Raw genomic sequence first — 19,653 nt, forward strand, 5'->3', positions numbered from 1 at the left:
CTTGGTAGTAAACAGGTGTTTCTATATATTTTGCTTTGTCTTTTTGTTTTTGCCTGGTATATGGAAGCCGGTTAGTGTGCATTTATTGCATTAAAGACCTACCTATTTGCAGATGACAGTTCTCTATGTGTGTGTGTGTGTGTGTGTGTGTGTGTGTGTGTGTGTGTGTGTGTGTGTGTGTGTGTTTACATATTGAACTGCTGCAGTAAATGGTTATGGATGAGCATATGTGCACTTGACTGGGCCAAAGAGAGAAGGCAGTGAGAGGCTTGATGACAGTAAAAGGTGGCACGATCAATGTCAACATATCAGCATTGTACAGTCATGTAAGGTGATTGTTGTGATTCATAAAGAAAAACTCATTTTGTTATTTCACATATGGGTTTATGGTTTTATTTGATTATTTTTTATTTTGAAAGTAGAAAAGTAATTGTTAGATTTTTTTTTATCTCATGTACTTATTTTACAATAATTTATTTTTGATTTAGCATTATTAATAAGTGGTTTGAATTTTATTTAATTGTGTTAACATCTTTTTTTAAATATTTTAAATGTTTAAAAACAATACTTAAAAACAGTTAATGCTAAAATAATTTTTCTAACTGCATTTAATTGGATAAAACATGTTACAAAAATTAAGTGCAGAAATGTACCACTTAGCATTGAATTTAAAAAGCAAAAGGTTCAGAGAGGAGCAGTTATAGACTACACGCTCCATGTGACAAGTTGCTATGTAGGGGCCAATCAAAGGGGGCGATGGGGGGAACAAAACAGGGCAGAAAATGAGCAAATTCAAAGGCAGGGGAAGGAAAGCAAAAGAAGCAGTGAAGTAAGGACGCAAAGGCATTGTGTTCGCACAACAATTGAGGCTGATCCCACAGCGACTACCGGGCCTTCCTCCGAAAATACCGCTGCTGCCAGAGCCCACATCCTAACAGCACAGAACCAGAGCAGCTGGAGGTCTCGCCCTGCTTGAAGAAAAATCTGCTTTCATGTGAAATTAAATGTTATAATTAAACAGACAAAAAAAAGCAGTTTGCCAGCTCATTGCAAACAGTGCATCTCCTCTGTAGTCTGGGTTTCTATGATTAAAACTCAGTTCCAGTTTATGTTGTGACAAAAAATTAAACTAACAAGAATAACTCTTAAAATGTTGATTGAAACAAATAATAGCTGCTAACTGCGTGATAAACATCTCACTACAGATACAATGTCATAAATTTCAAAATTATTAAATTGCTTTAAAAAATTATAATTTATTTTCAATCTTATTTAGAAAACATTTTAAAAAATTACAAAAGAGTAAAATATGCAACATAAATTCATTTTCATTTAATTGTTTTTTACATTAAACATAATCTGAAAGGGAAGATAAACTAGATAAATAACATGAGAAAAGGCCTGAAAATAAAAAGGACATTATTCATCCTGGATATGAAACAAAAAAAAAAGGCTGCATGTAGAAAACAGAGCTGACTGATGTTAGCAGGAACAATGGCAGAGATGGGACCATGGGGTGGAGGGGAGGGGATTCTTCACTGAACCTTTATACGACACAGTGACGGGGACAAGTCGGCCAAATCTGCCACAAAGACAAGCTCAACATTCCCGTCTCGTGTTACGCACTCACACGATCCAATCTTTAAAAAGACACAACAGAATTATGAAACAATGTGAAAATAAATACGTCAGGGAAGCCTTTTATATATTTTTCCTTCAAGTTAAAATATTTTTTGAATTCTTTAAATCAATTATTTCTGGAATGTGTGTCAAAATACCCCATGATGAAATAAAAACAGAAAAACATTTTTTATTCCTTTTGATCAAGTGTGTGTGTGTGTGTGTGTGTGTGTGTGTGTGTGTGTGTGTGTGTGTTTCTTCTCTATCATCTGAAATTATCCTCTCCTCTCTAATGGATCCAAAAGCAAATCATTTTTCCACTGTTCATACTAGAACAACTGGCAGTAAATGAGACAATAAATAAATGCGTCTGATTTCTCTGCACCACACATTTCCCAGCACACGCTCAACCAAACAGCAGCTTTGGTAGATGTTTCCTGGAACACACAGGTAAACCAGCAACCCACCACCACCATCGTCCTGCCTGGAATCGGTGGCAGCTGAATGCCAGAGTGCTGCTCCACCACGTCTGCTCTCACAGCTCATGATGAGGCAGCAGAGCTAACCAAACAACCAAAAACCCCTCGATCGCTGAGTGACCCTGTCAGATATTCCTGTAAGAGATTGTGACTGCAGCTTACATATCTAAAAAAAAACTACCATTCACTTTAATGTCAGCTGTGCACAGGAGAACAGAAGCAATGAGGATTACCACTGTCATAAATTAAAGGTGGACTGAGGGAAATATCATATTATCTTGTGTGCTAGCTAATGCTATTCTTTTAGGGTTGTCAAGGGGAGAAACGTGACCAATTCCTAGGCACTAAAATATCAGGTGATGGCAAAAACTTTAATAATTAACTTACAGAGAAACAAACAATAACACAAAGATTACACTGGATTTTATATAAACTGTAATAATATAACTTTAGAGAACAGTTACCACCTCAAATCTAGATTCTATCCAAAAGAAAGTGCAAACTCTGAACCGACTTCAGATGTGTTGTCCCTTCTCAGGGCCACAAAGTCTCCCTCCCTCAGGTCAAGCCCATAGGCTGCTACACAAAGCAGAGGGCATCATAATCTCCTCACCCCCCAGCAGTCAGTCCTGCTCAAAACCTACAACACTAAGCAGATCCACAACATTTTCACTCTGTCATCTATCTCACATTGTTTCACTACATTTTCACTGTGGGAGGGAAAAACAAACAAACTCACATTTCTTTTGTTTTTTAATGAATCGATCACTTTATTAATTGGGTGATTAAGTTAAAAATGTGCAGCAATTCGCTGGGCATGTCTGTAGGTCCCAGCTATGATCATCGTATATGAAAGGCAGCTGCTGCATTTGTCACAGAGAGGCTGGGTCTAACCTCCACTGTCACCAAAGTCAAACACTAAGCTTTCCAAGGTGCTTTAGAAGGTGGACTGGAACAAAGGGCCCCTCACCACAACCACTACCCAAAGCACTATTTAATTAGGTGTGCAGCAACAAATCCTCCCTATTCAGTGGCTGGACACTTGTGGTATTGGAGTGTAGTGTATCGGTGGTGAAAGCCCCATAACACTAGAGGAGTGTCCCCTCCCTCACAAAGACACACACTAATTCACTAATGCCTGTGTGTTAACAAGCCCATCGTCTGCTCCTCTAACTCTTTGTCTCTGAATGGGTGCTAATGGAGAGACAAAACAGCACGCACACACACTGAGGCCCTCCTTCAACACATTGCTCTTTTAACAGACAGAGGCTGGACCTTGGTGTTAAAGCGGACATGCCATGCTTCAGCAGGCAAAATATTTAACTCTGCCTAAATTTAACCATAAACTCGGAAAACAGAACAAAACGGCCACCAGGGAGAAAGCGAAGATAATCTAGCAGATGAAATGCACAGCAGCAGAACAAATACTTTCATGAAGGAAATTTAATATCAAAAAAAGTTTAATTTCAGGTTAAATATTAAGCACAAAAATTTTTTAAATAAATGTTATTAATTTATCTTAAAGTAGGTGCTGAATACTTGTGAAAAAATCTTTTAATATGCTAATAAAACCGAGTAAGAACAATGAATCGGTTCTTTCTACTTTATCTACTTGATTTTATTTTTTTAAATGTCTATGTTATTGAAATAAGCCTAATTGCAGTTATCATATTTTAAAAACTTTATTTTAAAAAAGAGAGAGACGATGCATTACTAAATGAATTAAAACTCTACAGCCACGCTTTCAGGGACTGTCTAGTTTGATAAAAGACAAAGTAACTCAGACCAGGGTTGAATATGGGTGGTGGGCTCTAATTCTTGAGCACAAAACCAGCATATCCACCGAGACAAATCTTGTTTGATGGATTCCTGCTGCTAGATCCAACTGCAATAGTTCGGTCTGGGAGGCCCATTGTACCAGACGTGCCCGGGAAGGAAACACACTCAAAATTTATTAGAAACGGGATTCCTCACATACAATATTAATTCACAGACAGCGTAGAAAAAGCATATTACCTTAATCCAACCGATGCCTGTGCATTTTCTCAGGGTTACAGTATTACATAACACAAAACCACAAAAACCTTAAAGCTAAAATTTTCTTTTCTTTTTTTAATGTGAAATATTTTATATTTCACATGGAAAATTATATTTGTGTTTTAACTGCAGCAACTCTAACTCTGCATTTATGTAAACAGACATCTATTTGTCCTGTTTAATTGTAAGATGTAGGGAAATATTGTAATAAAATATTTTAAGCATCTTTCATTGGCCCAAAACTAAATGGAAGCATAAAGTCAAACTTCCTTAATAATGCTAAAGGAGGCCCATCATCATGACATCCGTTTTGCTGGGAAAAAGAGGGTGAGTGAGGATTTAATAAAAAAGAAAAAAAAGGATTTGCGAGAAAGGAAGAAAAAAAGACGAGCGTATTGCGACACTAACGTCTCCCTGGGATCTGGCGTGGCTGTCTGTATATGTGCAAAACAGAGACAGTGACAGAGAATGAGACAGCGTTCTGTCTTCCTAAGTGCTCGAGTGTAACTAATTGTATGAGTACAATTATGAGCATCTGCCTTTTCATCTTTGGTGGAAGCGCGTGTGTGTGGACGAACACGTGTGCGTCGCAGCTGAAAATGTGCTCGGCTCTGCGGTCTTAGAGCAGAGGCTGGGCAGTGCCTTTAAGGCAGCGCTGGGTCAGTCCAAACACACTGGCAGCTATTCATGGCCCAATCAAATTGATGTGAGATTCTGTCCCTCATCTGCCCCTTATTTCCATATGAATGCAGAATATGCTAAAGCAAAAAAAAAAGAAAAGAAAAGAGAAATCTACAAGATCCTTGTCCCATGGAGCCACTGCAGGGAAAACAGATTTGCAGGGAGAACTCTACATGCTCCTTTACTGCAGACAACAGGAATCGTGGCATCATAAGCACTTTTAGACAGAACAATAAAAAAGAAAAAACTCCTTTCACACACGCATAAATGCTCTCCTCACACACATTTCAACGAAGCCAAGGTCAATGCTGCAGTCTGTCCTAGCAGCTTATGAATCGAAAAAACACACATATTCAGAGATGGTCTATCGTGAATGGACACAAACACGTACACAGGCATAAGAACAGATCCACGGAGGCTCCATCCCAGCCCCTCTGTGTTAAAGGCTTCAGCCAGACAAAGGGTTTGTCGTCAAAGACAAACAGCGGGAAGCATGGAAACGGCAATGAACGTGATGTGGAGACGGACGCCTCGGCGCGAAGCCACGTTTGCCAAACGGCAGTGGCTTAAAAAGAAAAAGAGGAAAAAATGTGCAGATGTGCATACCCTGGATGTCCCGTGTTCCCTCTCTGCTACCTGGCAGGCACAGGTAAAGGCAGCTGTGTGAAGAGAACGCCATCACGTGTTTGTACGTATGTTTCAGACAGACGTCGGTCTCCTAACACACACCAGACAATGTCACACACTCCTATTGTTCCACTCCACCGCTTGGCCCGAGACAAACCCCAGTCCTGTCTAGCTGTTTAAAGGTGGGCTCAAGCTCAAAGCGAGGAGGCCATCTATTACCAGGAGGGATGAGGGGAGGGGAGTCAGAGACCCCCAAATAGAAGGTGGGGTGGGGTGTGTGTGTGTGGGAGTGGGGGTGTCTCAGTTGGCAAGGTTCTTAACTGCAGATGAGCACAGGAGCTCAAAACCTGCCACCTCATTCTGACGAGCAGACGATGGAGTGCCGCATGCAGCAGTCGGTCTGAAAAAGCTGTTTTTGCCTGAAATAATCCAAAAATATAGAAAATCTGAACTTTCTCTGGGAGTTGGCTGCTGAGTCAGGGAATGAAGATGAAGTGAACAGACTAAACCAGAAATTTAACATCATCAGAATAAATGTCACAAAGCCTTTCAGACACATTTCTTGAGGTAAAATGCCTAATAGTGCAGAAAATTAAAGTAATCCTCACAACATTTAGGGCAATTTAGAAGATGTTACAGGGTTTGTCCAGGCTCAGAAATGGGCCTTTGGGGCGCGTGTACAAATATACTAACAAACATATATAACTGGGGCAATGAGCTGTGGTGGCTCACTTATTTATAAGGCAATGCATTTCCTGTTATTTCTGGATATATAAAACAAAAATATATTTGTTAAGTAAATAAAAATACGCACACAAAAAAATACTAGTACTTTAACTCTGGTTTTCCTTTGCAGGAAGGCCGTGGTTTTTCTTTTTTGTTTTTCTAAAACAAAAATACAACCATTTATATGACAGAATAAAAACACCTAACATGTGCAGTATATTTGGCTTTATTCTTTAATTTAACTACAATTCCAATTGAAAAGATTTGATTTTATCTTTATGTTGTCATTTTTTATTTCAAGCATTAATGCAGCAAAAGTGTTATTTTTAAAGAAGATGTTTCTGTCTAATCATATTTTTGTAAGTTTAGGGAAAATATTTATGTAAATGTGAAAGAAAAGAAGGTTTGCCCATGCTGCTGTTTTGGAGTTGGCTCATTGTTCTGGCAATGTGAAAATGCTCAGCTCTATGATGTTTCAAGCAAACATGGCAAGGTTTAGAAAATAGGCTTTGTTTATGCGTGACATTACAGCAGTGATTTCTTTTCCATGCACACATCAGTCCGGTCTGGTTACCATCAGCCCAGCATCAGCCACCTGTGCACAGGCTCTCCTGTATTTACGTTGTGATAATCACAAAGCGGGATCTCGACCAGATTGTGTGTTTTATCTACAAAGAGTGCCTCCTCGCTCTGGGTCGCAAAGCGTCACAGGACACTCGAACAGATTAAAAACACGGACTGTTGGTACAAGATTTCGAATCATCGTGTCAAAGCAGAATCAGAGGAAAAAGCAGAAACCAGAGTTTTTGGAGCAGGCAGGAACTTTCTGGCAGCGTCCCACAGGGCTGTTCTGCTCTCGACTAAGTCATAGTGTGCGACTCTCTCCAGCAGCATGCCGGGCTCTGCCAGCTACACAAACAGTGAGAGAGAGCATGACATCACCCCTCTATCATCCACAAGATACACTCAAGGCTCACAGTTCAGCAGGTTCAAATGCTCGATGCAGATGGAAGCAAAGAGATCCTTCATATTATAGCCTGCCTTTTTAAAAGTCACCCTCTGCCTCCCCACTGTAAGGTCTGGCCTGCTTGATGGGTCCATTATACTTGCCAGTAACAGTAACATTGCTGCTGCAGCGCCGTACCATTTATACCAGCTCTGAGGGCACGAGTACTCACTGCAGTGTTCACCTGAACGATAAGCGTTTCCACTCAGACAAAGCTCCACATTATAGGAAGAGAAGAAGTCAAAGCCTCATCGTTTCAAACTGTGGCATCATCATCTGCCTCTGTATGGTCTGTGAATCTCTGAGCTTCATTAAACCAGCAGCAAAAACTGACACAACCGTACACTCGTGTGTTCACTCTGGTGGTGTTGGCAGGTTAAGAGGTTCACGGCCGGCCGAAACGACACCAAAGTGTGGCTTGCGCCGGCAAAGGTGATGTCACTTTTGGCATGCTGCACCATTCCCAAGGGTGAGAACGGCAGGTACAGCGGACCCTAACACACAATGGAAGTCATTAGAAAGGGGCTACGTTACACTTTAGTTTGAAGCGATTCCTGTGCCCGTCTCTGCTTTCCCCTGCTAAAAGTCACTAAACTGTTGACGCACACCAGTTTGATCGTTTTAAATCAACGCTGGCAGTGCATCTAAAGGGAATCTCTCTGGGCCATAAGATTCAGCAAGTACTTGGAAGGTGTTACCTACTCTGTGGGCCCACTGCAGCAAGCACGAGCAACCTCAGCACCAATAAACACAGACACAAATCTTCCTTCCCCCCTGGGCAGCTCAGGCTAGAGCCATCAATTCCCACACGTGGTCACCACGTCTCCATTCAAACACATTTCATTAGACTCGCATCGCACTCTGCAGCAGGTAGCATGTGGCAATGATTTCAGACTTTGTCTGCTTTTAATAAACTGACCCCGAATGATGACTCGAACCAGTGTAGTGTTTGTTTTTGTAATGGTTGACTCTTAAAACGGGCTGCCATTATCACAATGTAAAACTGTCATGACCCTACAGTACATTTTTGTAATTTACCTGTAACATGTAAAACATCAGCTTCTCACAAGGAAAGTACGAGCTCGTCTAAGAAGATGGAAGAAGATTAAAAAAAAGAAAAAGAAAGTCGTCCACCGTGTGGCCCACAATCTATTCATTGCTCCTGTTTAATGTCTTTTGGATGCATAATCCTTTCAGTTTCAATTGCAAATTTAACAGTCCCCAAGGCCCAAGCACCAGACTGGTCAATACAAAACCAGACAACTAATTACCGAGCACACCGTGCTCTCCTATATCCCCTCCTCCTTTCTTCCTCCATTTTTCTCTCCCCAGTTTCTCTCCGTCTCTGTCCAGCAGCTGTGGGGTTCATGTACACAAGAGCAGCAGTCAGGCAGTATTAGGTTTCCACTTCCCAGATCTCCCTTAAAAGCCTGTCCCATAATGGTCCTTCAGCCACACAAACACGCATAAGGTTTCAAAAAACAAAAAAAAGGAGAAGAAGCGCAATAAGTGAATATGGAGACATTTAGTTGAGCTTTTTGGCAAAAAGATTTCTGCTTTTCTTTTCTAGCTTTTCCCTCCATCAATTTTCTTCAGTGATTTTTCAGTGAAATCTTTTAAAATTTGTTAACGACAGGTTAATTGCTTTGATCGCACTGTTTCCTTATGGTTGAACACCCCAATAGTAAATTAAATGTTTAGTGACAAACAAAGACATAAATGTTCATAATGTCCAGCAGTTAAGCAGTAGCTTTAACAGCGTGTAATTACCACGTAATTGACACTCTGTTTCCAAGCAATAAATTAGAGTGGAACGTGACAAGCTGCTTAGCTCATAAAAAATACTAAAAGCTGACCTACGTCTCAGCTCTAAAGTGGTTAGCAAATATGGGAGTGTCTAAATAAATTAGTGATGTTAAAAAATCCTTTGGTGGTTATTTTAATGATAAATTATTTAAGTAAATTATTAATTCAAGCTAAATATACTGTATAGCCCAAATCTCTGAACAGCATATTAGACAACAACTATACAAAGTCATACTAGAAAGGTAAAGCCTAATGTTGTACTATATCCAAAGAAAACACAATTACAAAAACCTAGATGATAATTTGACACAATGAAACTGAAACACAATTTTGTTATTCTATATAAAAAAGATAACTGATGCCAATTTTTATTAGAGGTGTAGCATGATTATAGATTGGCTCGCCTTAAAACACACGTGTATGGTGCAGAAACACTCAGCTGACCATATGACATACGGTGCTTGTGCTGTTTTTAGTGCAGATGAGAAAGAAGTTATCCTCTGCTTCCCATGAGTAAATACCCCGACTGTGACAATGATAACACGGTCATGATAGCACTCTCAGCGCTAACCCAGCCTCATGTTGTGCTGTGTTGTGACTGCTGTCCTTTGCTTTACGGCCTTCCTCTTTAAACAGACCCACTCTCGAGGCTTTGATCATGACCCGAACGCACACCAGCAGCTCAGCGCTGCCCCTAATTTGCTGATGGGTTTAAAAAGTCCCTCAGTTAAGATCACTTCCCTTAGATAATGGGAAGAGCTGCCCCCCATGTGACCTAAGCGGAGTGTCCTTTGTCTCACTCCTAATGTTTGCCTTAGCCCATTGTGTCTGCATTATCCAACACCTCCACCCCTCCTTGTACCACAGCTTTGACGCGACAACCCTGCTGCACCACAAAGAGGAAACGCTAAATGTATGGAAACCATTTCCCAGGGAGCCCCCTGAGCTCTATATGGACTCCCATCCCCCAACAACCCCCCCAAAGCACTTATATGCGTGCCCGCCATAGAGAGCGCGGTGGTTAAAGAAGCCAAGCTGTTTAAAATAGTGCAGAGTCGAGGGGCTGGAAACACTAGACCTGACATATGCGCACACGCACATAAACACGTGCAGACACACGTACGATGCCACAAAGAAGTCCCGCGACCCTTTGTCTGCACAGAAGAACGAACTCCTGTTGGCTCAAAGACAAGCAGACAAATTGCCAATGATCCTTTGACCCAGGAAATGGGCAACTGTCCAGAATAAAATTGCTGAAACACTAAATAAGATAATAAATATGTAAATTGGATTAGTGAAAGTACAAAGATGAGCACTTTTTCAAATAAGGTGTTCAAATAGCAAAACTGCAGAAGTAGTCTGGTGTGAGCACCTCACAGTAATCACTGGGATGCTGTTTAATCAGCGTCCTAGACGCGGTCACTCCAACAACCGCCTCGTGGTATACAGTAGAAACACAATGTTTGACTTGTGCTCTTTTATTTCCCTCCTTACATTTGTGCAGCAAAGGACAGAAAATATCAAATGGGCAAAAACAAATGTAGAAAAAAAAACATCGTATCAATAACTAAAACCTTTTAATGGCAGGTATAAAGTGAGCTGGAGGTGAAAGGAATGTAAAATAATCTTGCATCTTTATATCCGTCTTTCTTTTGTTCTTCCTTTCTGCTAAGTAGCACAAAGGACAGCTGGGTAAGAAATGGATCACCGGTAAAGAGACACAGCCTCCATCACAGACATGACATCACCCCCTTTATAAACAACCCTTTGGGGGCCATTTGTGCCAGAATCCAATGCTGCATGTGTGCTCATGTGTATGTGTGTATCTACTCTTGCTTTGCTTTTTAGATAATATTTTTTTCACATCACTTTAAGTTTAAAGACCGACATGTTGTTCTACTTTTCTTCTTCATGTGGTAATAATAGGTTGAACTGAAAACTGTAGCCATGGGTATTAATTTATCACAGCGAACAATCCCAAACACTAAACATCTGTGTTATTTTCCATTGGCAATGCTCAAGACTTGGCTCAGGTCATTAATAATTCAATAATGAGTGACTTATGACGTATATCATCTGTCATCATTATTGTAGTGTTGAATGACACTTAGCATCCTCCTGCACTTCGTGCTATTTGTCAAAGTAAGTCATGCTAATCGCCCATAAAGTCATGACTTTCTTTTACCATATAAGTAAAGAGTAAACAACCCCTATGACTTTCCTCAAATACTAAAAAAATATCCAATGACAAATTATTGCACTTAAAAATGAAATCTCTGTCCTAAGAATACGTCCTAACATGTGAACTAACAGTTTAATGGTGCATCATCCTCGTGGAGGGCTACATGTGCATTGTGTACTAAAGGAGAGGGAGTGTCAACTCTGTAAAACAAACAGACTTGTCAAACTGGCATGCATAAATAAGTAAACCTGCATCTCAGAGTTTGGGCACATGCTAAAGGACGGGAGAGTTTTACTACATCCAGCAGGTGACCTTTTTAAGAAACATAATGTGATGTTTGTAACATTAGCCAATCAGAGAAGCAGATTCCCACCTTGGACAGAAACTATGGCGCTAATAGAATAGAACAGAATGCAATAGAATCCGTTCATTTATCATTGTATGGGTGTACTAACAGTTGCACGCTCAAAAGCTTCTGCTGGTGCATGAAAGAGTTTGCCAGTCATTTTAAAAGTTTGGCTTTAACGGTGGTCCCACCCCAGTTTGCAATTGTGCTCATATGGATGATCGTGTTTTTTGGACAGTGTTATTGGGATGAGGCACGAGCCACCAGCTCGATTAAGAAACTGAAGATGTCTTTCTGTGGAAGTCACGATGGCACCAATCATATCAGTAAACACTGAGACGATTTACTGGTAGTGTTTTGCCATCTTTACAGTCTGGCCAGTAGACCACATGGTCCTCTCTGCTGGGACTCACAGATGGAATATTTGGATCCCCGACCCAAAAAACTGGATCATGTATCAATAAAGGCATCCTAACCTGTTCTTTGCTTATTACGTGAGTAACAGTTAGATGGAAAGCTAAAGTAGAATGGTAAAATCTAGAGCAGGGCGATATGACCAAAAAATATTTATCACGATATACATTTGAAAATTTGCGATAACGATATAACTGACGATATAATTGACACTAGACAAAATACTTTACAACTCCACAACCAGAAAAAAACCCAAACCAAAACATCAATGTATTTTCACTTACACAAGCAGCTTTTTTATGTGCATTAAAGTTATATAAAAACATAACAGTGCAAATGCAAACTTGCTGACAGTTTAACCAAAAGGCATTTCCAGTGGAAACTGGCCGACATATCCTCAGCATAACCATGTATAATATCCACAAAACTTAAAAAGAGGTTATACACACACAATACGGTAACATTATGTTGAAGCACAGTACGTATCACTCCGCGAGGCTCCGCCTACGATAGCCGTAATGCTCCGACAATCCATCAAGCGGTGCGGCTTCGTAGCTCAGCAAAGTCGTACTGAAACATTTGACAGATTTTCGAGCGCCGTGCACATAAAATCGTTTCGAGGTCAGTAAACACAACCAGAGTTCATACATAAGGCACACGGGATTATAAGGGGCTCTGTCGACTTTCAGAAAAATCAAAGGATTGATTTTAAGTGCGCCGTATTTTCCAAACAACACGGTAATAACGACGGCCCGCTAGCATGCTCTACCAAAAATAGTGCTTTGTTGTGTATCTGACGGACGAAAGCTAAACCAGTTCCACCACTGAAGCTGCAGCATTTTTACAAACCAGTTCTGGTTCATCCGTTTCATTCAACGATCCTCCTCTTTCTCTGTCGCCGCCATGCTTTTTCCGCCATGTGCGTATGAAAACAAAGGCACAAATGTGCGTTTTACCCATATTTTATCGCGATATTTCATTTTCTTATCATTGCCCGACATTATACCGGTATTACCGTGAATGGTATGATATGGCCCAGCCCTAGTAAAATCTCTTTGAAACGCTGCAGTAGTTTGGAGCCATTTCATGCTCCTTTTTTTCTATGTTTGAAAAAGTTTTTTATTTAACTGCAAACTTTGGTCAAGACAGTTGACACAACCGAACAGGCTTCTCTCTCTCTCATTAACTTTCAGGGAGAGACAGCAATTACGAACAGAAGCTAGAAGGTCTTTGGTTCATTTTAACACTTGCAGGGAAGATTTTATTCCACTTAAAATAACAGAAAGTGTTGCCGTCAACTCAGTTAATATTAGCTCGCTTCACCATGGAATGGATAGCAACCTGTCAAGGGTGTACCCCGCCACTCAGCCAATGACAGCTGGAATAGGCCCCAACCCTCCTGTGCCCCTGAACTGGATAAGTGGTTAAGAAAATAAATGAATGGATGGATGTCAGCTCCACGCCCGATGTGTGTGTGTGTGTGTGTGTGTGTGTGTGTGTGTGTGTGTGTGTGTGAGAGAGAGAGAGTGTGTGTGAGAGACATAAAAAAGGAAAATAGTATAACTACAAGAGACTCTCACTTTGAGCTGAAATGTGATAAATGCAATGATTTTTATGTTGTAATTACTTTTTAATTATTCCTGTTTTCACTTACTAATTTACTAGCAAATACAAATCCAGTAAGTTTTTATTCTTGGATATAAATTGTGACATATCAGATTATAAAGTTATAAAAGCAATAATTTAGAATAATTCAGAGTCTCAAAATGAAGAAAACTACTATTAAATGCTTGCATCAGGAAATTGCCTAAGCCCAGATATCAGTATCATAACAGAAACGCTGGATTGGGCCTATTTTTGCAGTCGAATCAAGGCCAGTGTCACTAAGGTCTGCATTCAATTTGTATGTTGCTTTTATTTTGAAGGTTCTGATCAGAAGTGCTGTTTTTGGGACTCCTTTGTTGCTCGCTGCTATTCTTCCTCTGCCATACTGTCTCTGGTTTAAAATAAACTCGAATTAATGATCCAAGGAGTCATAACCAATCATGCTTTCGTCTACATCACACAGAGAAGGGAATGTTATTTAATGACGCAAACTTTATGACTTTAAAGCAGATATGCCAAGTTAAGATTGTTCACAATACATGATCGTCACATTGCTCAGGCCTAAGAAGCAGCTGTAAAGCTCCTCTCTTCTCGGCCTTCGGGGATACGAACTCCTGCTCTATGAACAGCTGCATTGTTGGAGGAGTTATTTTGATCATATTTCTTCCTGGAACAGCATGAATTAACTGTACGCCACATTGTGTGCCTACATTAGTCAGCAAAATTCAACTAGAAACTGTCTCCTAGTTAGCCATTCTCAAAAACAAACAAACAAAGCAATGATGACTAAAAACTTCTTACTGTCCACACTTGCAACAGCACGAGCCTCCCTGAATTCAGCCTGGTGATATCCAGGCTTTGTTACAACAATTCATGTGTCAGAGGTAAAAACTGGAGCAGCCTGCTTGGTAAACAGAGACAAACAGGGCTTCCACTCACTGGTTTTACATGCACTCTAGTAATTTGATCATAACCCGAGTAAGACAATACTCACATTATTGGGACTGTCATACAAACATCTTAACAAAATTATCTTACTTGCATTAAGGCCGTAATCGGAGTAAGCAAAACTCGATTTACAGAAGTAATCGATTTTTAGATGAGCCTGACCACGTATAGAGCATATAGCACAGTATGTATACAGCTGCCACACGAGTCATACAGTGAAGCACATGCAAGGTGGTGTGTTTGGAAAGAGAAGGAGCCAGGTGAGCAGCAGTGAGCAATAAAACACGGTTTTCAGGCAACATCACATAGATGATTACCAGCACACAGGTTCGCACAGGTTGCATTATGATGAGGTACAAACATATTTATCTGAAACATAAGGGAGACGTGGCATAGCTGAAATGAAGTCAGTGGGAAAATGCACAACAGCAAACAGGGTGGAAGACGTGGGTGGAAGGGCTTGTTTAAAGCTTTTAAACCCTTATAAGTAAGTGTTTGATCTAAGGATTCAACGAATGCAGTTCTTAATGAAAGTTCATTTAGCTAAATGCCCTCTGACAATTCAAGGTGGATGCTGAGTGGAAAGACTTAAGTTTTAGAAAGATTTTAGTATTTCATTTTTATTTCCTGTTTGTCTCTCATCTTATGGATTTTAACAAACAAACAACTTAGGAACGTCGCAGACAATTACCTTAAAACCCTTGAAAATCATAGTAAATAGTACAGTGTGGCACTAACAGGCTCTGAGAATGACTCAAACACTACTTGGCAGGAATACTCAAATGTAAATCATGCAACTTCTCTCCTGGTTGAGTGGCAGAAAAGGAAACCACCTCCTATTTCCTGAACCAGTCGGATCCCGCCTGCGTTCTGGGTTTCTGTTTTCATCCTGAATGACACCTCTGTCAGTCACATGACAGTGGAAGCCTAACAGCTAATAAATCACTGCTCCTAACTGAGCTTTTCCTTTTCACTGCCTGCGCACAAGAACCAGGCTAATTTATAACTAGAACAGGCTTGCAGGAGAGGCTAAAATTGGCCCGGGGAGGTCAGGGAGGTTATCTGACGACATGTCGTTACTTGGCTTAAAAAACAGCAGTGGAGATTGCCAGCAGACATACTACTGGAAAACATACACAAATGCATCCCAGAGAGGAGTAGAGAGGGTTTCCGATTAGACGATGAACTGCACCGTACCAACTGATTAATAGTCATAGAAGACAACTGCAGTCTTCTTCACTAGCACTGAATTCTGGGAGCTGAGAAACTCAAGTAAAGTTTTTTGTCATTTCTCACAAATCAGATTTTTACTTTATTATTTAATAAGTGCATTTTATAATTTGTAAAAAAGAAAAAAAGTAATTTTAATCCAAAAATTCTGCCATTACCTCCTAAAAAGGGTCAAAAAATATTTCTGAGCTCAGCTGGAATTTTTACATTATTTTAATATTTGTTCAAGCTAACACTGGGAGAGAAAAGCAAAAGCTGCAAGTGTGTAAAGAGCCATTCACCAAGAAGAAACCGATCCACAGCATCATCCTCAGTGCTGAGCAGTCACTTTAAGTTTCTATTTACTCTCATATTACGCTGCTGAAGCTGGAAATCCAACTTTCTGACAGACTTTTTTTCCAAGAAGATGTGCAGTTCTGTGCTCCTTCACAACACTGTGACCCACATAATCAAAATAAAGAACCAGACCCTGCAGCACAGCTCGTATGCATGCATAAAAGAGCTGTGGTAGCAGCTAGGATTCATCCTGCATACTATAAATTCAACTGTGTTCAGAGAACGCCATAAATAAATTAAAAGAGGCACATCTGAGGCTTTTAAAACGTGGCTCTAAAAACTACCTTTCACAGGAGAAATAAGCCCATTACAGCCAGTCGAGACACTCAATTCCCACGTTACTGAGATGTCTAATGAACAAAGGGAACGAGGGAGGCACAGAGTGAGGCAGTCAGAGAAACGGGTTCTGATTTCCTCAAAGAGTGAGGTCAAAAACCCCAAACTGCCAGTGAACCATCAAGGTGAGACACATAAATCGCGGCTCTAAAGTTCAGTAGCTTCCTAAAATGAGTTTCTTGCTCAACTCAGCTAATTTCTCAAGACTCTCACAAACCACAGCTTTCTCTGTGCAAATGAGTGAAAAGGCTTACTTTATTAAACTGACACTTTACATAGTTTGTCAGACCCTTAAAGAATATTTGCACATCAAAAAAAATTAAAGTAAAATAAAATGTGAATTTTAAATGATGCTAGTGATATATTTCATGTAACTGATGATTTACATTCAGGAAACAAGAAGCTTTTTTTTAACTGCACCAACATTTGTGAGTTTAAATGAGCTACAACATTACTTAAAATAAATAGGTAACAATATTCTTTCTAAATTACAATTCAGAGGATTTTTTAATTCAAACTAAATCTTAAGTCCTATCATATATTATTATCAACTAATTATTGAGCAATAACATATCTCAAATATATAAATAATGTTAATTATTATAAATGTTGGTCCAGTGCTTCTCACATATGTGAAATGTGAGGTCCCCCTAACATTTCACACAATGGAGTTATTCGGGGAGCTCGCAGTAAAGTATTACTTGCCCTGTAACCTGCATTATTTATTCCTTCAACAGCACTACAACAAAAAATCTGAATTCCTCAAGCGCTTCATCAAAGGCCGATGAAATGTGGATCGAAGCTTAGCCCACCGTATCCACTGCAAACTTGGGAACTTCTCTTTCTCTCTCTCTATGATTTTGTATCAAAACATTTGCTCATTGTCTCATTTCTTTTCTCTTGTTCATCACTTCGTTCCTGTAAAAGCAGTGACGGTGTAAAATACACGAGACATGAACAGTTTTGTCGGTTGGTGAGGCTGACGGTGTCTCAAATACTGTGCGGTGTCTCACGACTGCACTCCACCCCATTTAAAAAACAAATTAAAAAATTCCAAACTCATAAAAAAGTGAAGCTACTGAGCAGCTGATAAATTGAATTAGCTAAAATAAATGGCCTCCACAGCAAGGAGTCGAGCACGGGTCCCTGGCTACAAACGGACACATGTTTCACAGAGGCGTAACTAAATGACTAGTAAAGTTTTCACAACCATTGTTCTGTCCGAGCCGTTCTCTTTGACCTCTTCAAAATCCCTTCCCCCAGTCAACTGCCCCCACCCCATCACTCCACCTCGCCCCCCCTCCCACCAAATAAAATAAAAAAATGTTTTAAAAATCATTAAAAATCATTGGGACACAAATTCAAAGATCTAGCCTCTCCTGTCACCAAATTAATTTAAGACTGACAAGAAATATAAGGAAAATCAGGCTTATTTTGTTAATACTTGGGAACGGAGTTTAAAGTCCGACTAAAGAAGTTAAAGCAGGCAACAAATGAATCAATAGAGCCATGAAGAGTGCTCCTGAGATTTCAGGCAGATGGATTCTTCTTAGGGACAGAACTTGTCAAAAGTGCTAAGAGGAAAGCACTTACCACACAGATCCTGACGTCCGAGCCCAAGAACGAAAGCTTCCTATCTTGTCTATCTCCAATCCACTTCCATTTTTCTGAGTTACTATATTGCAACCCCCACCCCACGGAGAGCCGGATAGCAGAGAGTGCGACAGAGAGAGGGAGAGAGTCAAACACAGACACACACACACACACACTGGGGTGGGTCGGTGGGGGGGCTTAGTCCTGGTGTGGAGATGGAGGGGACCATTGCAGCTGTGCACTTCGTCAGTATCTCCTCAAATCCAATCCTCTGCTCCATGTGTGTCTGCAGCACCGCGGAAAAAGGCAACGGAAACAAAGTGATCCTCTTACACACAGCCCAGAGAGAGAGAGAGAGAGAGAGGGAGAGAGACGAACAAGGCGAGGAGCAAGAAAGAGTGCGAGAAACATACGCGGGGAAGGGTAGGGAAAGAAAACAAGTGAGCTCGTTTGAAGGCCGAGGAAGCTCGAGTATAAGCAGGTTCAAGTTTTCAGCGTTTTCTTTTACTTTGCCACAGAATGCCGGCCGAGTGGGAGGGAACAAGTGAGAGCTTCTAGGAAGGCAAGGAAATAGTGCATAATACCTTCCAGCTTCCTTCAACCCCCCCTTCTCCCTCCCTCCCTCTCTCCCTCCCTCTGTCGCTTTTCTCTCCCTCTCTATCAGTCTTTCTTTCAGTCTCTCAGTCCAGTAATAACCCTGTCTGTGGCAACCCCCCTAACTGGGTGCAGGAATGCAAAGCAAGAGTTTCAAGAGGCCCAGTTAGACAACCTCAGAGTCACTGCACCTTGACCCGCAGGTCAGACGCAGGGCGTGTGTGTATATATATATATATATATATATATACACATATATACATACGTGTGTGTGTGTGTGTGTATGCGTGTGCACACGTTAAGGGGTGTGGAGCTTTTAGTTGTGTCTGTGTGTACCTAAATCTGTGGGGCAGCTTTACCTCACAAGATCATATAACCATACCTGGACAGCCACTTGACAGAGATAATACTGGTGGACACTTACACCACTGCCGCAATCAGGGTAACACTTAGCAAGATTAATTGTATTAAATTGTTCTGGACCTTTCCAAATGACCAAATAACTCAAATTAAAACATCCACTCGTGGTGCTCTGCTGAATTAATCTGAAGAAGCTGCTGTTTCTGGACAGCCCACAGTGTTGGAGTGAAGCACATTCAATCACACAGGTTTACAAAGGAGTGTCAATTTGGGAATTTATTTACACGCGTATGTCATAATTTCATCATTTGCTGTTTAAAGTCCACTCCAAATGGCAAATATCACAAACAACACACACATGCAAAATGAAAAAAAAACATTAATGGGATCCCTCTTTCTTTTTTTTTAGCAATTCAAAGATGACATGAGACACGGCTGGAGCTGAAGTTAGCTTTTGTTTTTTTACTTTCAGATTACTGGCAGTTAAACAGACACACACACACACACTGGAGTGGACTTGGTTTTGCTTGGACAGTGTGCTGAAACGAGCGTTTAAATCCCGCCAATCAGGCAGGTTTGCATCATTTGAATGAGACAAGCTGGTACAGTCCTCCAGTCGGTTCCCAGTATTGTGGCTGTCCTGCATGTTTAAAACCTATTCTTCTAATTCATTCAAGTGTTCCTATTAATACGGGTCCATCCTGCCCCCTCCCAGTCTATTTGCCAA

The 19,653-nt window shown here is 40.6% G+C and overlaps 1 long non-coding RNA gene across 1 annotated transcript in view; it reads right to left on the reverse strand.

Moving 5' to 3' along the window:
* LOC102308204 overlaps positions 1-18,546 on the reverse strand; it is a 44,691-nt gene extending 26,145 nt beyond the window's left edge. Inside the window, exon 1 of the long non-coding RNA XR_316666.3 lies at positions 17,973-18,546. This is a non-coding gene — a long non-coding RNA (uncharacterized LOC102308204). The remainder of the gene's footprint in view (positions 1-17,972) is intronic.
* Positions 18,547-19,653: the final 1,107 nt, after the last annotated feature.

The sequence above is a fragment of the Haplochromis burtoni genome, unplaced genomic scaffold, assembly GCF_018398535.1.
Source record: "Haplochromis burtoni strain Fernald_Lab_line unplaced genomic scaffold, NCSU_Asbu1 Contig_24, whole genome shotgun sequence".
In the NCBI taxonomy this organism is placed as follows: domain Eukaryota; kingdom Metazoa; phylum Chordata; class Actinopteri; order Cichliformes; family Cichlidae; genus Haplochromis; species Haplochromis burtoni.